The sequence below is a fragment of the Carcharhinus amblyrhynchos genome, chromosome 21, assembly GCF_965287045.1.
Source record: "Carcharhinus amblyrhynchos chromosome 21, sCarAmb.v2.hapA, whole genome shotgun sequence".
Lineage (NCBI taxonomy): Eukaryota > Metazoa > Chordata > Chondrichthyes > Carcharhiniformes > Carcharhinidae > Carcharhinus > Carcharhinus amblyrhynchos.
In genome coordinates, this window is record NC_137344.1 from 17,490,522 (window position 1) to 17,506,407 (window position 15,886).

The 15,886-nt window shown below is 44.3% G+C and overlaps 1 protein-coding gene across 2 annotated transcripts in view; it reads right to left on the reverse strand.

Moving 5' to 3' along the window:
* slc39a11 (solute carrier family 39, member 11) overlaps positions 1-15,886 on the reverse strand; it is a 701,093-nt gene that overhangs the window by 208,990 nt on the left and 476,217 nt on the right. The gene's annotated exons all lie outside the window — the stretch shown is intronic.

The window sequence follows — 15,886 nt, forward strand, 5'->3', positions numbered from 1 at the left end:
GTGCTTGCAGTGTGCTATCAAAAGAGGTGGTAGAAGCAAATATAATAGCAACATTTAAGAGGCATCCTAACAGATACATGAATGGGCAGGGAATAGAGAGATGCAAACCACATAGAGGCAAAAGGTCTTTAGTTTAGAAAGCTGTCATCTGTCAGCGAAGGTTTGGTGGGCTGAAGGGCCTGTTCCTGTGCTGTACTGTTTTTTATTCTATCTCAGATCTACATTGCAAGATGGGATATTAAGGACTGAATTCTGCAGAAAGATCTTCCTGATCAGGCACTGGATGGTAGAGCCAATTTACTAATCAGCTCTGAGATTTTTGGGTAACAGTGGGTCTATATGTACCCTGCATCAATGTCCCCTCTGATGATTAGTTTGTGTCTTCTCCTAATCCTCCAACTTTGAGGGCATTGGAAATTCCCAGAGGAATATCAATTTATCCAATGGAGACTGTTTCCGTTCAGGAACAATTATCATGAATGGTAAATGCTGGAAAGGAGGGGATGGGATCCAAAAACAACAACATATTGTCAAATGTACCAAAACGTCGACAAACAAAGGCAGCAAAAATTAATCCAAAAAGACAACTTGTTGAAGACTTGAAATACCAACAGCTGCTTACCCTGAAGACACGACATTCAGAAGAGATGACGGTGTTATCACACTGTACATAATTATTTTTATTCACGTCCACAACAAGTTGCATTTGTATAGTACTTTTAATATAGTCAACTGTCCCGGGGGGTTTAACAGGAGAAAATAAGGGGCAGCGACTTACTTCAGGGATTCCTAGAACAGAACACCAAAAGTTTGGTCAGGGTAGATTTTAAGGAGCGTCTTCAAAGAGGAGAGGTAGAGAGGTTTAAGGAGAGAACTCTCGGGGGCGATTCTCCCATCCCACTGTGCTAAATTTTTAACGTGGTGGGTCAGGAGAATTGCATGTAGGCCGATTTGTGGGATTCGCACATGCGTTCCCAACGCACACACATCTCCCAGTGCTAGATATCCGATGCTGTCAGAACCATGCTAGAAACTGGCAGGAACACCAGGGAAGTCATTTTAATATATCTTATATCTCTTTTTAATGTGATTAGTGGGCTGGGACTCAATTCTCCAGGCCCGCTAGCATCTCCCACCCCATCAGGAGTATTTCACTCCAGCAGGGTTCAGGCTAGTATCCCCACTGGAGTGAAGAGGGATAATTGGGGCCTCCCAGGGGGTCAGGCAACAGGGGGAGGGGGTGTGTGTTCCCCCCAGGCATGGGCACCTTGGCAGTGCCACCTATGTCCCCTGGCACTGCCCAAGGAGCAAAGTGCCTACGCCTAGGGGCACCTTGGCATTGCCCACTGGGAATGGGGCAGTATCAAGGGGGGGGCAGGGCTGAGGGGGCAGAGCCTGGTGGGGGCGGGGCTTAGGGGCAATTGGTGGGGTGGGGTCCCGCTTCCACTCTGCATGTCTATCAGTCAGGTCTGGAGAGAGGCCAGTGACCAGGATGGGCTGGGGGAGGGGGTGTGGTCAGTGGTGGGGGGTGTTGCCATTGCTGTGGGGAGGGGAGGATGCTGGTGATCAGGACGCTGCAGGACTGGGGGAGGTTGGGGCTGCCCCACGAATGGACAGAAGGCTGCAATCGGGCCATGGGGGGTTTGGGGGGGTGGGTAACACTGTGGTGGTCCCGGGCTGGGCAGCGAACTGCCGGCTGCATGCGCAGAGTTCCGGAATAGTCAGGCTCTGACATGAATAGGCCCCGAACTTTTAAATACATTCCCGATTGTGAACTCTGCATTGCGTGGGAGATTCTAGTGTGAACTCCCACTGAAAAAACAATGGTGATTTACACCATGTTTTCCCACAAATTCGACACGTACAACTTTTTTTGGGGAGAATCACGGCCCTGGAGTCGAGGGCACAGCCTGTAATAACAGAGTGAATAAAGCAGAGGCAGCGCAAGATGTCAGACCGAGAGCAGAGGAGAAATCTTGAGGGTTTTAGTGTTGGAAGAAGCTACAGAGATAGCAAGGGCGAGACCGTGAATGGAAGTGAAGATAATGGAGTTGACATACAGGGAGCCAATGGAGATCAGTAAGCAAGGAATGGTGGAAGTTAGGAAACTGGCAGCAGAGATTTTGGACGAGCTCAAGTTTGGGAAGGATGAATGATGGGAGACCAGCCTGGAAAGCACTGGAACAGTCAAGTCTTGAGGTAAGAAAAACATGGATGAGAATTTCAGTTGGAGATGAGCTGAGCTGGGTGATGCTGGAAGCTGCAGCAGAAAGTGCAGACGGCTTTGAAGCAATGAACTGTCCCCATCATGGGGATAAGACAGGTCAGTCAAATAAACTGCTCAACCCATCAGTGCTGATTTTAATGACGTATTGTTCGATGCAACTAGACTCTTACAAAGACATGGTTTGTCCTTAGAAAACATGAATTAAAGCATTGATCTTTCATAGATAAAAACCTCATCATGGGTAATGAGGAATAAATCTTTCCAAATAGCTGTCAAAATCTATGTCTATCATCCTGCTGATTGAAAACAGTTCCTGAAACTCATCGCAGTGGCCTGTGCATTTGAGAGAGAAAGGAGAGAGAGAGAGAGAGAGGGAAAGAGAGGGAAATAGGTAGATAGAGACAGAGGGAGGGAGAGGGAGTGGGGGAGAGAGAGAGAGAGGGAGGGAGGCAGGAGAAAGAGAGAGAATAGAGAGAGAGAGAAAGAGAGAGGGAGAGGGAGAGAAAGGGAGAGGGAGAGAGAGGGAGAGGGAGAGAGAGGGAAAGAGAGAGAAATAGGTAGATAGAGACAGAGGGAAGGAGAGGGAGGGAGAGGGAGTGGGGGAGAGAGAGAGAGGGGGAGGGAGGCAGGAGAAAGAGAGAGAATAGAGGGAGAGAGAGAGAGAGAGAAAGAGAGAAGGAGAGGGAGAGGGAGAGAAAGGGAGAGAGATGGTGGAGGGAAACTGTGTTTTCTCCAAGTACAGAACAGAGGGGAAAACTAAGCATAATTCAACTCGTGGTAACAATTGTGTGACAAACTAGTACCGTGATGGACACTTTAATAATTACACATGGGAAAAAAAGCAACATTGCAAGTCTCCAGCTGTTCCTCTCTCATTTAGGTGGCACAGTGGTTAGCACTGCTGCCTCACAGAGCCAGGGACACAGTTCGATTGCCACTTGAGTCACTGTCTGTGTGGAGTCTGCACCTTCTCCCCGTGTCTGCATGTTCTCCCACAGTCTGAAAGAAGTGCTGATTAGACGCATTGGCCATGCTAAATTCTCCCTCAGTGTACCCGAACAGGCACTGGAACGTGGTGAGTACGTGGTTGTCACAGTAACTTCATTGCAGTGTTAATGTAAGCCTTATTTGTGACAATGATAAATAAACATTAAAAGATAGGAATCATTCAGTGAACAGCTCAGTGGTTTAGAAAAGGCTGTGACACTTTCCCTGATAATAAACAATACAAAACTTGGAAGATCAAGAGCTTCAAGATCTTGATCCCTCTTTTTGTTTCTTGATTTCCTCAGTAGACCCAATGCCAGCACCCCTCACCAACCTCCCCCCCAAAAAAACAGGACAATCTGTCCTTGTTCAGTTTTGCTTTCATTGAGCACTGACCTTTACTGTCCTATTAACACATTCTGCTATCTTACCTTTGCCACTATCAGCACCTTGTTTAGTCCTTAATGTTTCATTAACACCCCCTTTATCTTATATCTGTGACATTATTGTCAAGTTTCTCCTTGGCTCCAACTCATCCCTTCTATTCTGCCTCGCCACCCTCCCCTCCCTGCTCCCCCCCCCCCCCCCCCTCCACCTGCAACTGTATAATTCATCACGTTTCCATCCCTCTTCAGTTCTGTAGAAGGGTCATATCACTTGAAACATGAACTGTGTTTCTCTCCCAACAGATGCTGTCGGACTTGCTGAGTTTATCCAGAGTTTTCTGTTTTTATTACAAAAATTGGTGGCTTTTCTTGATGTGATTTAACGACTCTGATGAGTAGGCCTGAATTCCAGGCACAAAGCTTCGGACAGTTCATCCTAGGATGGAATATTCCAATGCCTTTGCAAAGGTCTGTTGACCTCGGGCAGGATTTTGCTGTATTGGGGTGAGCACAGCCTGAAAATCCCACCCCCCTGCATTACAGTCAAACGGTGCAAACACGTCAATCACTAAATGTGATGTTTGCAGCTTGGGATGACAGCACTGCACGAGGGAGGGAAAAGTCCTATTAAAAACTGTGGGGGTTCAAGAGCATTGCAGCACATACCATGAAGACGTCTGCTCCTGAGCCCATCTGGATCACATCTGGCCAGTCCAATGCCTAGCTCGTAAAGGTAAAACCAAATTTATTGCAGTTAAGCTTTCCATGTGATCAGAACAGAACATTGCAACAGTAAGTAATAAAGAGGGGATAAGCTGGAGCCTCAAGATGTGGCTACATTTCATAGGAAGATCAAGTGATCATCTCCAAAATGACTTGATTTGATTTATTATTGTCACATTTTATTAGTGTACAGTGAAAAGTATTGCTTCTTGCGCATTATACAGACTATACTAGAGAGAAGGAAAGGAGAAAGTGCAAAATGTCATAGCTAGGGAGTAGAGAAAGATCAACTTAGTGCAAGGTAAGTCCATTCAAAAGTCTGATGGCAGCAGGGAAGAAGCTGTTCTTGAGTCGGTTGGTACATGATCTCAGACTTCTGTGTCTTTTCCTGATGGAAGAAGGTGGAAGTGAGTATGTTTGGGGTACGTGGGATCCTTAATTATGCTGGCTGCTTTTCTGAGGCAGTGAGAAGTGCAGACAGCGTCAATGGATGGGAGGCTGGTTTGAGTGACTGGGCTTCATTCACGACCCTTTGTAGTTTCTTGGGCAGAGCAGGAGCCATACCAAGCTGTGACACAGCCAGAAAGAATGCTTTTCACGGACAGTAGGACAGTAGGACTAGAGGGCATAGCCTCAAGATAAAAGGGGGGCGGTTTAGAACGGATTTGAGGAGGAACTTCTTCACTCAAAGAGTGGTGAATTTCTGGAATTCTCTGCCCGTTGAAGTGGTGGAGGCTGCCTCGCTAAATATATTTAAGACGCGGGTTGATGGGTTTTTAATAGGCAAGGGGATTAAGGGTTATGGGGAGAGGGCGGGAATGTGGAACTGAGCCACGACAGATCAGCCATGATCTTACTGAATGGCGAGGCAGGCTCGAGGGGCTAGATGGCCTAGTCCTGCTCCTATTTCTTATGTTCTTATGTTTTCCTCAGGAATTACACATTCAGAATATGCAGTGTGGAATGAACAAAGTGAAACCATTTTCATTTTAGTAGCCTCTCTTTCCCGTGCTGAAGTATAACCTTGATAGTTAGAGGTTAGAGTTTCCGCTTTGAACACAATCAGTGATTGCATTAACAACTGCCTTGCTTTGAAACATAGCCTCCACTCACCCCCAGTTTCTGCTCCAATACATCTGCAGATCACTAAAGGCAAAACCAACCATGATTCAACCCCAGTCAGACAACATTTTAAATCATCTTTTTCTTTAAAAGAAAATCTTTTTCTTTAAAACATATTCCTCGATATACTTAAGAACAGTAACTTGAAGTTTGATGAATACAGCTGAAAATGGCCTCGACACAAGAAAAACAGGCATTTTTACCAGTACCAGCCCTGCGTCTAGGAGTAATCTGATTCTAAATAAGTGAAAATGAAATACATATGAAACTATTTTCTGGTTAGATCAGGGTGCAGGAGTCAGTGCCTTGGTAAATGCGAAGGAAAAACCTCATGGAAAATGTAATTAAATGTTCCCATCAATGTCCTTGTGCCTAAATGACCCACTTTGCTTATGAAACCACAGCGGAAACTCCTGATTGTGAGTGGGCGGCCAATTTAGTGGGAAGAGCTTGCTTCCAGCATGGTGCCTTTAAGACCAGCCCAAACAAGGCAGAAACTCAAAATGCACTAAATACAAATTTGTGCTTAAATTTCTGCAATCTTTTGCACCAGTTACACCAGTATCGCGGAAATTGCATTGAGAAAACCAGCACGATTTTGGATGCTGAATTTGTGATGCTGGGGATGTCATTGGTGGGTCTGGGCCATTTCCATCGTACTGCGCACACTGGAATGGCACTCAACCAGACTGCTGCACGTTATGGATCCACAGCAATACAGCCATCAGCATTTAGTCTCTCGCACATATTCCGCTGTGTCCAAGGACACGCTTCAGAGCAAGTTCATTTCTCAAGGCAAACACCATCTGTGATTCCATTAGAACTCCTGCGCTGAAGTACATTGAAAGATTCATGATAACCAGTTTCAGGTCTTTATATGTACTCAGTGCAAGAATGGGAACTGTATTGTCTCTTAAAATGAAGACATAGAATCAATAGAATCCCTACAGTGCAGAAAGAGGCCATTCAGCCCATCAAACCTACACTGGCTACAATCCCACCCAACAATCTCTGTAACCCCACGTATTTACTCTGCTAATCTCCCTGACACTAAGGGGCACATCTTTGGAGTGTGGGAGGAAACCGGAGCACCCGGAGGAAACCCACCCAGACATGGGGAGAACGTGCAAACTCCACACAGTGACCCAAAGCAAGAATTGATCCTGAGTCCCGGTGCTGTGAGGCAGCAGTGCTAACCACTGTGCCACCACAGCAAATAAACATGGTGGCTGCAATTTAATGGCTCCCTGGAGCGGGATATCAAGCATGACTGGCAGTAAAACTGAGGGCCAAACCACTGGTGCAGTTTCCAGCACCCGCTGTGATTTTACCAGTGGCAGGGAAGGGACTTGTAGCCTGCTATAATGGAATGGTGTCTCAATATAACCGGTGTTTGCCAAGTGCAACAATCACAGTTGACAACAATTGTGTCGGGAAGCAAAATATTAATCATTACAATTAAAATGTTGCTTTCTTACTACATAACCCTCATTGGCCAAATTATAGGCAGACATGGGTGAGCATGATTACTGTAATTTTTATAGCACATTATCCATGCCAGGCTTCCAAACCCACTTAATAATAAAATCTCTTCTGTGAAGAAATGTTCTTTTTAAATCAACCTAATTGTCCTTTAATAGAAAATGACTCAAATTACTAGCTTCAAAACTGAATATCTAAATTGTGAAGAATGTGGATAGGGATGTGTGGGTTAGGTGGATTGGTCATGCTAAATTGCCCCTCAGTGTCAGGGGAATTAGCAGGGTAAATATGTGGGGTTATGTGGATAGAGCCTGGGCGGGATAGTGGTTGGTGCAGGCTTGATTGGCCGAATGGCCTCCTTTTGCTCTGCAGGGATTCTATAATTCTATTTTGGTATGCAAAATCAGACATATTTATAGAACTAGGCTGATGGACAGTCAGCTGTTGCTTTCTAAGAGGATTGTCCATTCACACAGTATTATCATAGAATTCCTACAGTGCAGAAGAGGCGATTCGGCCCGTCGAGTCTGCAAAGACTCTCTGACAGAGTATTTTACCCTGGCCCTCTTCCCCACCGCCTGCCCTATCCCCATAACCCCACACATCTCCCATGGGTAATCCATCTAACCTACATGTCTTGGGACACTAAGGAGCAATTTAGTATGGCCAATCTGTCTAACCTAAACGTCTTTGGATTATGATTATAAGCATCTTGTGATTCTCCCTTGTATTTTGGTGGCTGCATTATCAACATGTTTGCACACCTCACCACAGATGTTTAATACTTCCAAATATCTGCTTCTAAGATACAAGCTCCTCAGAAAGCTTCCTTCAGATTACAGAAGCTGTCCCTCTGAAGCAGTGAATGATGCTACAAGGCAGTACAAACACTGAATACATTTACAGCAGTGGCCAGCATAGGTTTAAGACCTAATGAAAAAGGCAAGGATAAAAGGGTAGGAGGAAAAGGTCATGTCGCCAATGAAATCCCTTTCTCTATAACCTAACTTGCTAAACTGAGCATTAATCTGTATTGATGCCTCAAGCGGTTGATCCTCGCTGTCCTGCTGGAACATTTGTCACCCTTTTGGCAAGGTAGTTTCTCTGATATTTGTGCAACATTTAATTTTCAGCTACACTATCTATCTGCATTCACATTATCTGTACATTTTTATACCTTCCAACTTCTAGAAGGGTTCCCGTACTCCTCGTTCTGGCAATTTTAAACTTCTTTGGCTATTCCTCAGTCCAGCTCATCTCTTGTATTTCTGAGATTATTACTGTTGCTGTTTGCAGGTGGCACAGTCGTTAGCACTGCTGCCCCACAACGCCAGGGACCCGGGTTCGATTACCAGCTTGGGTCACTGTGTGTGCAGAGTCTGTATGTTCTCCCTATGTCTACGTGGGTTTCCTCCGGGTGCTCCGGTTTCCTCCCACAGTCTGAAAGATGTGCTGGTTGGCCATGCTAAATTCTCCCTCAGTGTACCCGAACAGGTGGCAGAGTGTGGCAACTAGGGGATTTTCACAATAACTTCATTGTTAACGTAAGCCTACTTGTGACACTGATAAACAGACTTAACCCTGATTTCAGCATTCATTGCTTGACCCTTTATGATTCTGAGATGGGCAGTGTCACAAAACAAGTCGTTTTAGTTAATCGGGTGGGCATTTTCACTGCAATGGATTCCATTTTCGAGTAACTTCAGTGGAAATGTAGACATTGCTTTTATTTCGCATCTTTCGTGACCAAAGAATGTCACAAAGCACTTCACAGCCAATGAAGTGCTTTAGAAGTGTGGTCATTGTTATAGGATAATTCGGACATAAAAATAGGAGTAAGCCATTCAGTTCTTTGAGCCAACTCCGCCATTCAATAATGTCATGGCAGATGTGACAGTGGCCTTAACTTCACTTTCCTTCCTGCACCCCCCATAATCCTTGATCTAGATTCAATATCTGGCTAAGTCATTAGCCTCAATTATATTCAATAATCCAACCTCCATTGCTGTATGGGAATTGATATGACTAATAATCCTCTGAGAGAAGAAATTCCTTCTCATCTTTGCCTTTAATGGGAGACCCCTTATTTACAAACCATGCCTCTGAGTTCTAGATCCTCCACACGCCTGTGCGCAGTATCTGGACTATCTGGGAACGCGGCAATCGCTAAATTCTCTGTTCTTTGAGATATCACTGAATGTCCCAATTGTTCCATTAGGATTGCTGGAAATGACACATTCCCAGAAATTCTTTGAAGGCAGCAGACTTTGGATCCGACAGGGAGTCTCTCTCCGAGACTCCAACCCAAGTGTTTTTTTAAATTTGTTCATGGACTTGAACCTATAACCCAGCTTTCTGATTCACGCTATGGCATTCGACCGATTATAGCCCCATCAAATTTCATTGCAGAGGAGCCCATTTGACCAATCATTGTGGTTGTTACTTAAAGGAGAAAGGCCCGCAGCCTTTCCTTATATATTATAACACAACAATTTCATGTTTATTTATGTCAGATGGCTGCTCTGTAGGTATTTATTATTTGGTTGTTTGGGGTGCCAGAGAAGACTTGCCTCAATGGTTTCTGATCACATCACAGAGGTGTGATGGCACCTCTGCAGATTTAGGTTGTGACCTTTCAAACATAGATGCTGACGATACCAGCCCAAATTACAACGAGGGTCATATCAGTGGGATACTACTACTTGACAGAGGGATTTCACTAGAAGTGACAGCAAGTCCTTAGAATAGTGAAATGCTGAAGAATGTACCTGTCCAGAAAGACAGTGATTATACATCACAGAAACCATACAGTGCAGAAGGAGACCGTTCAGCCCATCGAGCCTGCACCGACAACAATCCCACCCAGGCCCTATCCTGGCAACCCCATGCATTTACTCTGCTAATCCCCCTGGCACCCAATGTGCATTTTAGCATGGCCAATCCACCTAGCCCGCACATCTTAAGATTGTGGGAGGAAACCAGAGCACAAGGAGGAAACCCATGCAGACAAGGGGAGAACAAGCAAACTCCACACAGACCCATGGCCAGGGTCCCTGGCACTATGAGGGTGCAGTGCTAACCACTGTGCCTCCGTCCTGTGTGTGTAAATAAAATGAAGCACTACAATTTTTTTAATAGATTCCCAGCTAACAAGTTGGGAGCTGGGGGACAGAGACAGAGAAGCAGTTGCTAAATTTCTCCACATCGAAGTAATGAGGATTGATATCAGATATGTTTAATGATTTCTCATTAAGCATCGTGAGAGATTGCATTACAGTTTGTAACCTGCAAATGAGAATACAATGAATGAAGAAACGTGTCCTGTGTTTAACATCCAGCGCCAAAACTAAAATCTAAATAAATGCAAATTCTGTACGCACTACTCCCAAGTTCTGTATCTTGCAAAGAAACAGCATCTACATTCTTTTGTACGTTTATGGGGAAATGCCAGTTAGAACAGGATTGGTCTCAAGTATCCCCAGACTTATTCCCTCAATCAAATCCAACATTTCCTGAGCAGATAGACTGTTCTCTTTGTTACTGTTTATCTTACTCTGGCAGAAGTGCTGAGCATTGGATTTTAGTGGCACAGTTGGCATTCTCCTGTTCTGTCAGGTCTTCGAACATGATAATGCATTGGCATTCCCAAAGCTAATCTCTAAAGAGCAACACTCCTCAGTCACTGTCCTTCTTGAAAAACTTAATTTCACCCATAACTCAGCAGATGTTGCTGCATGTTCTTACATAAGTAGCAATGTAATTCAATGTTTAATTAAATAAGAACTTGGAGAAGCAGTTGGCAACTCAGCCTCTCGTGCCTGCTCTACCATTCCATATGATCTCATCTTGGCCTCATCTCCACTTTCCTGCACACTCCCCATAAACTTTCATTCCACTCCTAATTAAAAACCTATCCATCTCCTCCATAAATTGTTTAGTGTTCCAGCATCCACTGCACTCTGGGGTGGAGAATTCCACAGATTCATGACCCTTTGAGTGAAGTAATTCCTCCGCACTTCTGTTTAACATCTGTCATTCTAAAGCTATGGCCTCTTGATCGAGAGTATCTAACAAGGGGAAACATCTGCTTTACATCTACTCTGTCAATTCACTTTAGCATCAATCTCCTCTCATTCTTCTAAACTCCAATGATTATTCGCCTAAGTTCCGCAAACTTTCTTCATAATACAAGCCCCACATCCCTGGAATCAATCTAGTGAACCTCTCTGAACCGCCTCCAATGCATTTACAGCCTTCCTCAGGTAAGGGGAAATACTCCACATGCAGTTTCACCAATGTGCTATACAATTGCAACAGCACTTCCCTATTTTTGTCCTCTATTACATTAGCAATAAATGACAAAATTCCATTTGCCTTCCTTTGACCTGCTGCACCTGTGATTCATGAACAAGGACCCCAAATCCCTCTGCATCAATGCTTTTTGAAGTTTCTCTCCATTTAGATAATAAGTTGCCTTTTTATTCCTCTGACCAAAATGGATAGCCTCACACCTATCCATATTAAATTCCATCTGCCAAAAGTTTGGCCCGCTGACCTAACCGATCCATGTCCATTTGTGAATTTCTTGTTTCCTCGTCGTATATTGTTTTCCCATTTATCTTACTGTCATCTGCAAATCTGGCTATTGTACATCCCACCCCTGCATCCAAGTCATTAATATAGATTGTAAATAGCTGGGGCTCTGAGGACCAAACCTTGTACCATACTATTAGTTATAGCTTGCCAACCAGAAAAAGATCCATTTATCCCCACTCTCTGCTTTCTGTTAGTCAGCCAATTATCTATCCAAGCTAATGTATTATTAATTTTAAATAGAACTGCATTGTTAGTTGAAAGTCTGACCAAGTTGTGTCACAGTTTTGTCAGTGTTCCAAGCTCCCTCACATGGACTGGAATTGGAATTATTTATGCTAAGAAATTCTCCAATTAGAAATTCATATTATCACATCTTCTTAAAAAGAAAAGCCTTACAAAATTCTGCATTGCAGACCATCTCTCTTTGGGGAAAGCACTGCAGCCAACTGGCCCACGTGGAGGTAAGCACTGGAATCTCCTTTAGCATGCTTCCAGGACTCTCTACGCCAACCCAACAACATCCAACATGCCCAGAGGAAGGCCAGAGGTGGAAAAGCTGGGTGGCACGATGGCACAGTGGTTAGCACTGCTACCTCACGTCGCCAGGGACCCGGGTTCGATTCCCGGGTTGGGTCACTGTCTGTGTGGAGTTTGCATGTTCTCCCTCTGTCTGCGTGGGTTTCCTCTGCTGCTCCAGTTTCCTTCCAAACTCCAAAGATGTATAAGTTAGGTGGTTTGGCCATGCTAAATTGCTCCTTAGTGTTAGGGAGATTTGCAGGTAAATATGAGGGATTATGGGGATAGGGCCAGGGTGGGATAGTTGTCTATGCAGGCTCGATAGGCTGAATTATCTCTTTCTGCACTTTCGGGATTCTATGATTCTATAAGTTCCCCAAGCACCAGCAATGACATGAACTGCCAGTCCTGTGGACGTCCAGGCTGATCTCACACCTGATTCTTCAGTCATGAAAGGACCCAGAGAAGATAATGAAGTTACTTCCAACTTGTGCATACCTAACAACAAGGAGTCAATCAATTCCCCCCTCAGTCTTTGCACCAAGTGCTAACTAATGGAAAATATATAGAACATAGAGACATAGAAACCCTACAGTGCAGAAACAGGCCCTTTGGCCCATTGAGTCTGCACCGAACACAATCCCACCAAGGCCCTATCCCCCTATCCCAACACATTTACCTGCTAATCCCTCTAACGTACACATCTCAGGACACTAAGGGGCAATTTTAGCATGGCCAATCAACCTAACCTGCACATTTTTGGACTGAGGGAGGAAACCAGAGCACCCGGAGGAAACCCACGCAGACACAAGGAGAATGTGCAAACTCCACACAGACAGTGACCTGAACTGGGAATCGAACCCAGGTCCCTGGAGCTGTGAAGCAGCAGTGCTAACCGCTGTGCTACCATGCCGCCCACATGCAGTGGAAGAGAATCCCACAAAATGTTGGCAGGTAACTAAAGTCTGAGCTTCAAAGATGGTATTTCCCTTGGCACTGCAGCTTCAGAAAACACGAATCCTGTTTTGTTCAGTGCTGTTCAATAGCTGAAATGCGCCTCCCAGTTCTCTGTTCTTGAAAGGCTGCAGCCTACACAATCCAATAATATTTAAGTCTCTTGAATGCACTGGGACTAGACTGGGTTTTTGTTCTTACCTGCATCGCCTGTATTCCTTATACACCATAAAAAAAATAAAGGCTACTTAGCTGCAGAGTATGAAGAGATGTTCAAAGGATGACCTGACCTCAATCTAAGAACAACACTTTGAGTTGGTTTTAAAGGTCAGCATCCAGGAAGGTTTTATAAGAACCAGCTGCCAGATACAGTTACTATTTATTCTTTGAACTTTAATTTAATAAATGGTTCAGAGTGAAGTGGTGCAGTTTGTCAGATGCTCTGTTCAGAGGCTCATTCTGTTGTTTTTTTAAATTTGTTTATGGGATGTGGCTGGGAAAGTATTTATTGCCCATCCCTGAGGACAGTTAAGATTCAACTACATTGCTGTGGATCTGGAGTCACATGTAGGCCAGACCAGGTGAGGGCAGCAGATTTCCTTCCCAAAAGGACATTAGTGAACCAGATGGGTTTTTATGGCAATTGCCAATGGTTTTCTGGTCACCAGTAGATTTTTAACTCCAGATTTTCATTGAATTCAAATTTCACCATCTGGCGTGGTAGGATTCGAACCCAAGTCCCCAGATCATTACCCTGGGTCGCTGGATTACCAGTCCAGCAACAATACCACTACGCCACTGCCTGTGAATTATTAATTTTGGGCATGTCACGGCAGAGAGCTGCAAAGGCCATATGCCTTCCCACAGGGAGAGGGGAAGCTCTGGACATCAATTCCCCTCATCTCTCCTTACATTCCTGCTCAAAGGTGATTGCTGAGCAAGAATGGCAGATGCCTGGGACCAAGGTGATACCCAAATGTGCTTTTTAAGCACACCAGGCTGCTCCAGAATAAAAAGGTGGAAAATAATGCATTAAAGGAGGAGGACTCAGGCTCTCAAAAAAGTATCTATAAAATTCTTGTTATGTTCTTCCCTGCTTTCATTAGACTTTTGAATGGATCTACCTCACATTAAGTTTAGCTATCTCTACACCCTATCTTTGACTGTAACAATATATTCTGCACCCTCTCCTTCTCTATGAACGGTATGCTTTGTCTATATAACTCGCAAGAAAGAATCCTTTTCACTGTATCCCAATACATGTGACAACAATAAATCAAATCAAAAACTTCTTGGGGCAGCCAATATTACACATGAGGAGGCACCACAGAAAACGTTAACTCCTGGTCATACACTGCTCAGGCTGATGTCTAATGGGGTCCTTCTGGCTCCCAGACTTAAAACACTTTTTCATACCAGATCTTCAGGGCAGCACAGTAGTACAGTGGTTAGCATTTCCGCTTCACAGCGCCAGGGACCCGGGTTCAATTCCCCAGCTTGGATCACTGTCTGCGCAGAGTCTGCATATTGTCCCCGTGTCTGCCTGAGTCTCTTTCAGGTGCTCCGGTTTCCTCCCACAGAAAGACGTGCTGGTTAGGTACATTGACCATGCTAAATTCTTCCTCAACATACACGAACAGGTAACAGAACATGGCGATTGGGGAACTTTCAGAGAAACTTCATTGCTGTGTTAACTTAAGCCTCCTTGTGATACTAATAAATAAACTTAAACTTCTATGCATATTCATTAGAACAACCACCAGCATTTATTTAGCATCTTTGACATGACAAAGCTTTCTCACGGCTTTTCACAGGTTTATCGAATGAAATGACACCAACACCCGGAAGGAAGATAATAAGGACAGGTAATCAAAGAGGTTGGTTTTAAGCACCATCTTAAAGGAGGAGTGTGGAAGGGGAATTCTAATTGGGTAATATGTTTAAAAGCAGAATACAGTCTTTCATAGAAAGAAGAAATCAGTAAAGAATTAATTAATGATTACTGGTCAAGCTAACACAGACAGCTTACACATATGTGGATGCAGTAAATGAGTCAAAGCCGATAGTTATGATTTAAAAAAAAGCATATATGCTGATATTTTAAATGTATTTTATAGTGAATGCGCGCTTTGGTCAAGTAGGAATTCCGAAAGGAATGGCGGTCAGAGTCAAGAGTTTAAAGCCAAAAGGTCTGGGAACAAGCGAGTCAGCAAGTCTTATCAGGCAGCATTCCTAAGAGGAAACGCATTATGCAACATTGACATGGTTCAATTAATTGCCCAAACACAATGTTGATATGGGACCTGGCTACAGGCTCACGTGTCTATTCCACTTGGCACTGAGCCGGTGGGAATATTCATTGCGGTTGTGTCGCCGTAACCAAGCAACAGAAAGTTAGCTCATGCTAAGGAGACGACACGTCCAGAATTAGTTGAATGAATAAGATATTGCTATGCTCTTAAGTATCTTATGATTGGCCAGGGTATTTGACAGAGATTTGTATTGATCTATATTTATTGAATGGAATTGACTTTAACCTAATGAAAGATGGAATTATTGATGATCAAAAAGCATTCATCTATATTTGACTCTGGAAATCAGCTCTTCGGGAGAGGTTAAGAACATAAGAACATAAGAAATAGGGGCAGCAGTAGGCCATCTAGCCCTTCGAGCCTGCCCCGCCATTCAATAAGATCATGGCTGATCGGAAGTGGATCAGTTCCACTTTCCCGCTTTCTCCCCAGAACCCTTAATTCTCTTGTCTGTCAAAAACCTATCTACCCGTGACTTAAATATATTTGGCGAGGTAGCCTCCACCACTTCAACGGGCAGAGAATTCCAGAGATTCACCACCCTTTGAGTGAAGAAGTTCCTCCTCAACTCCGATCTAAAC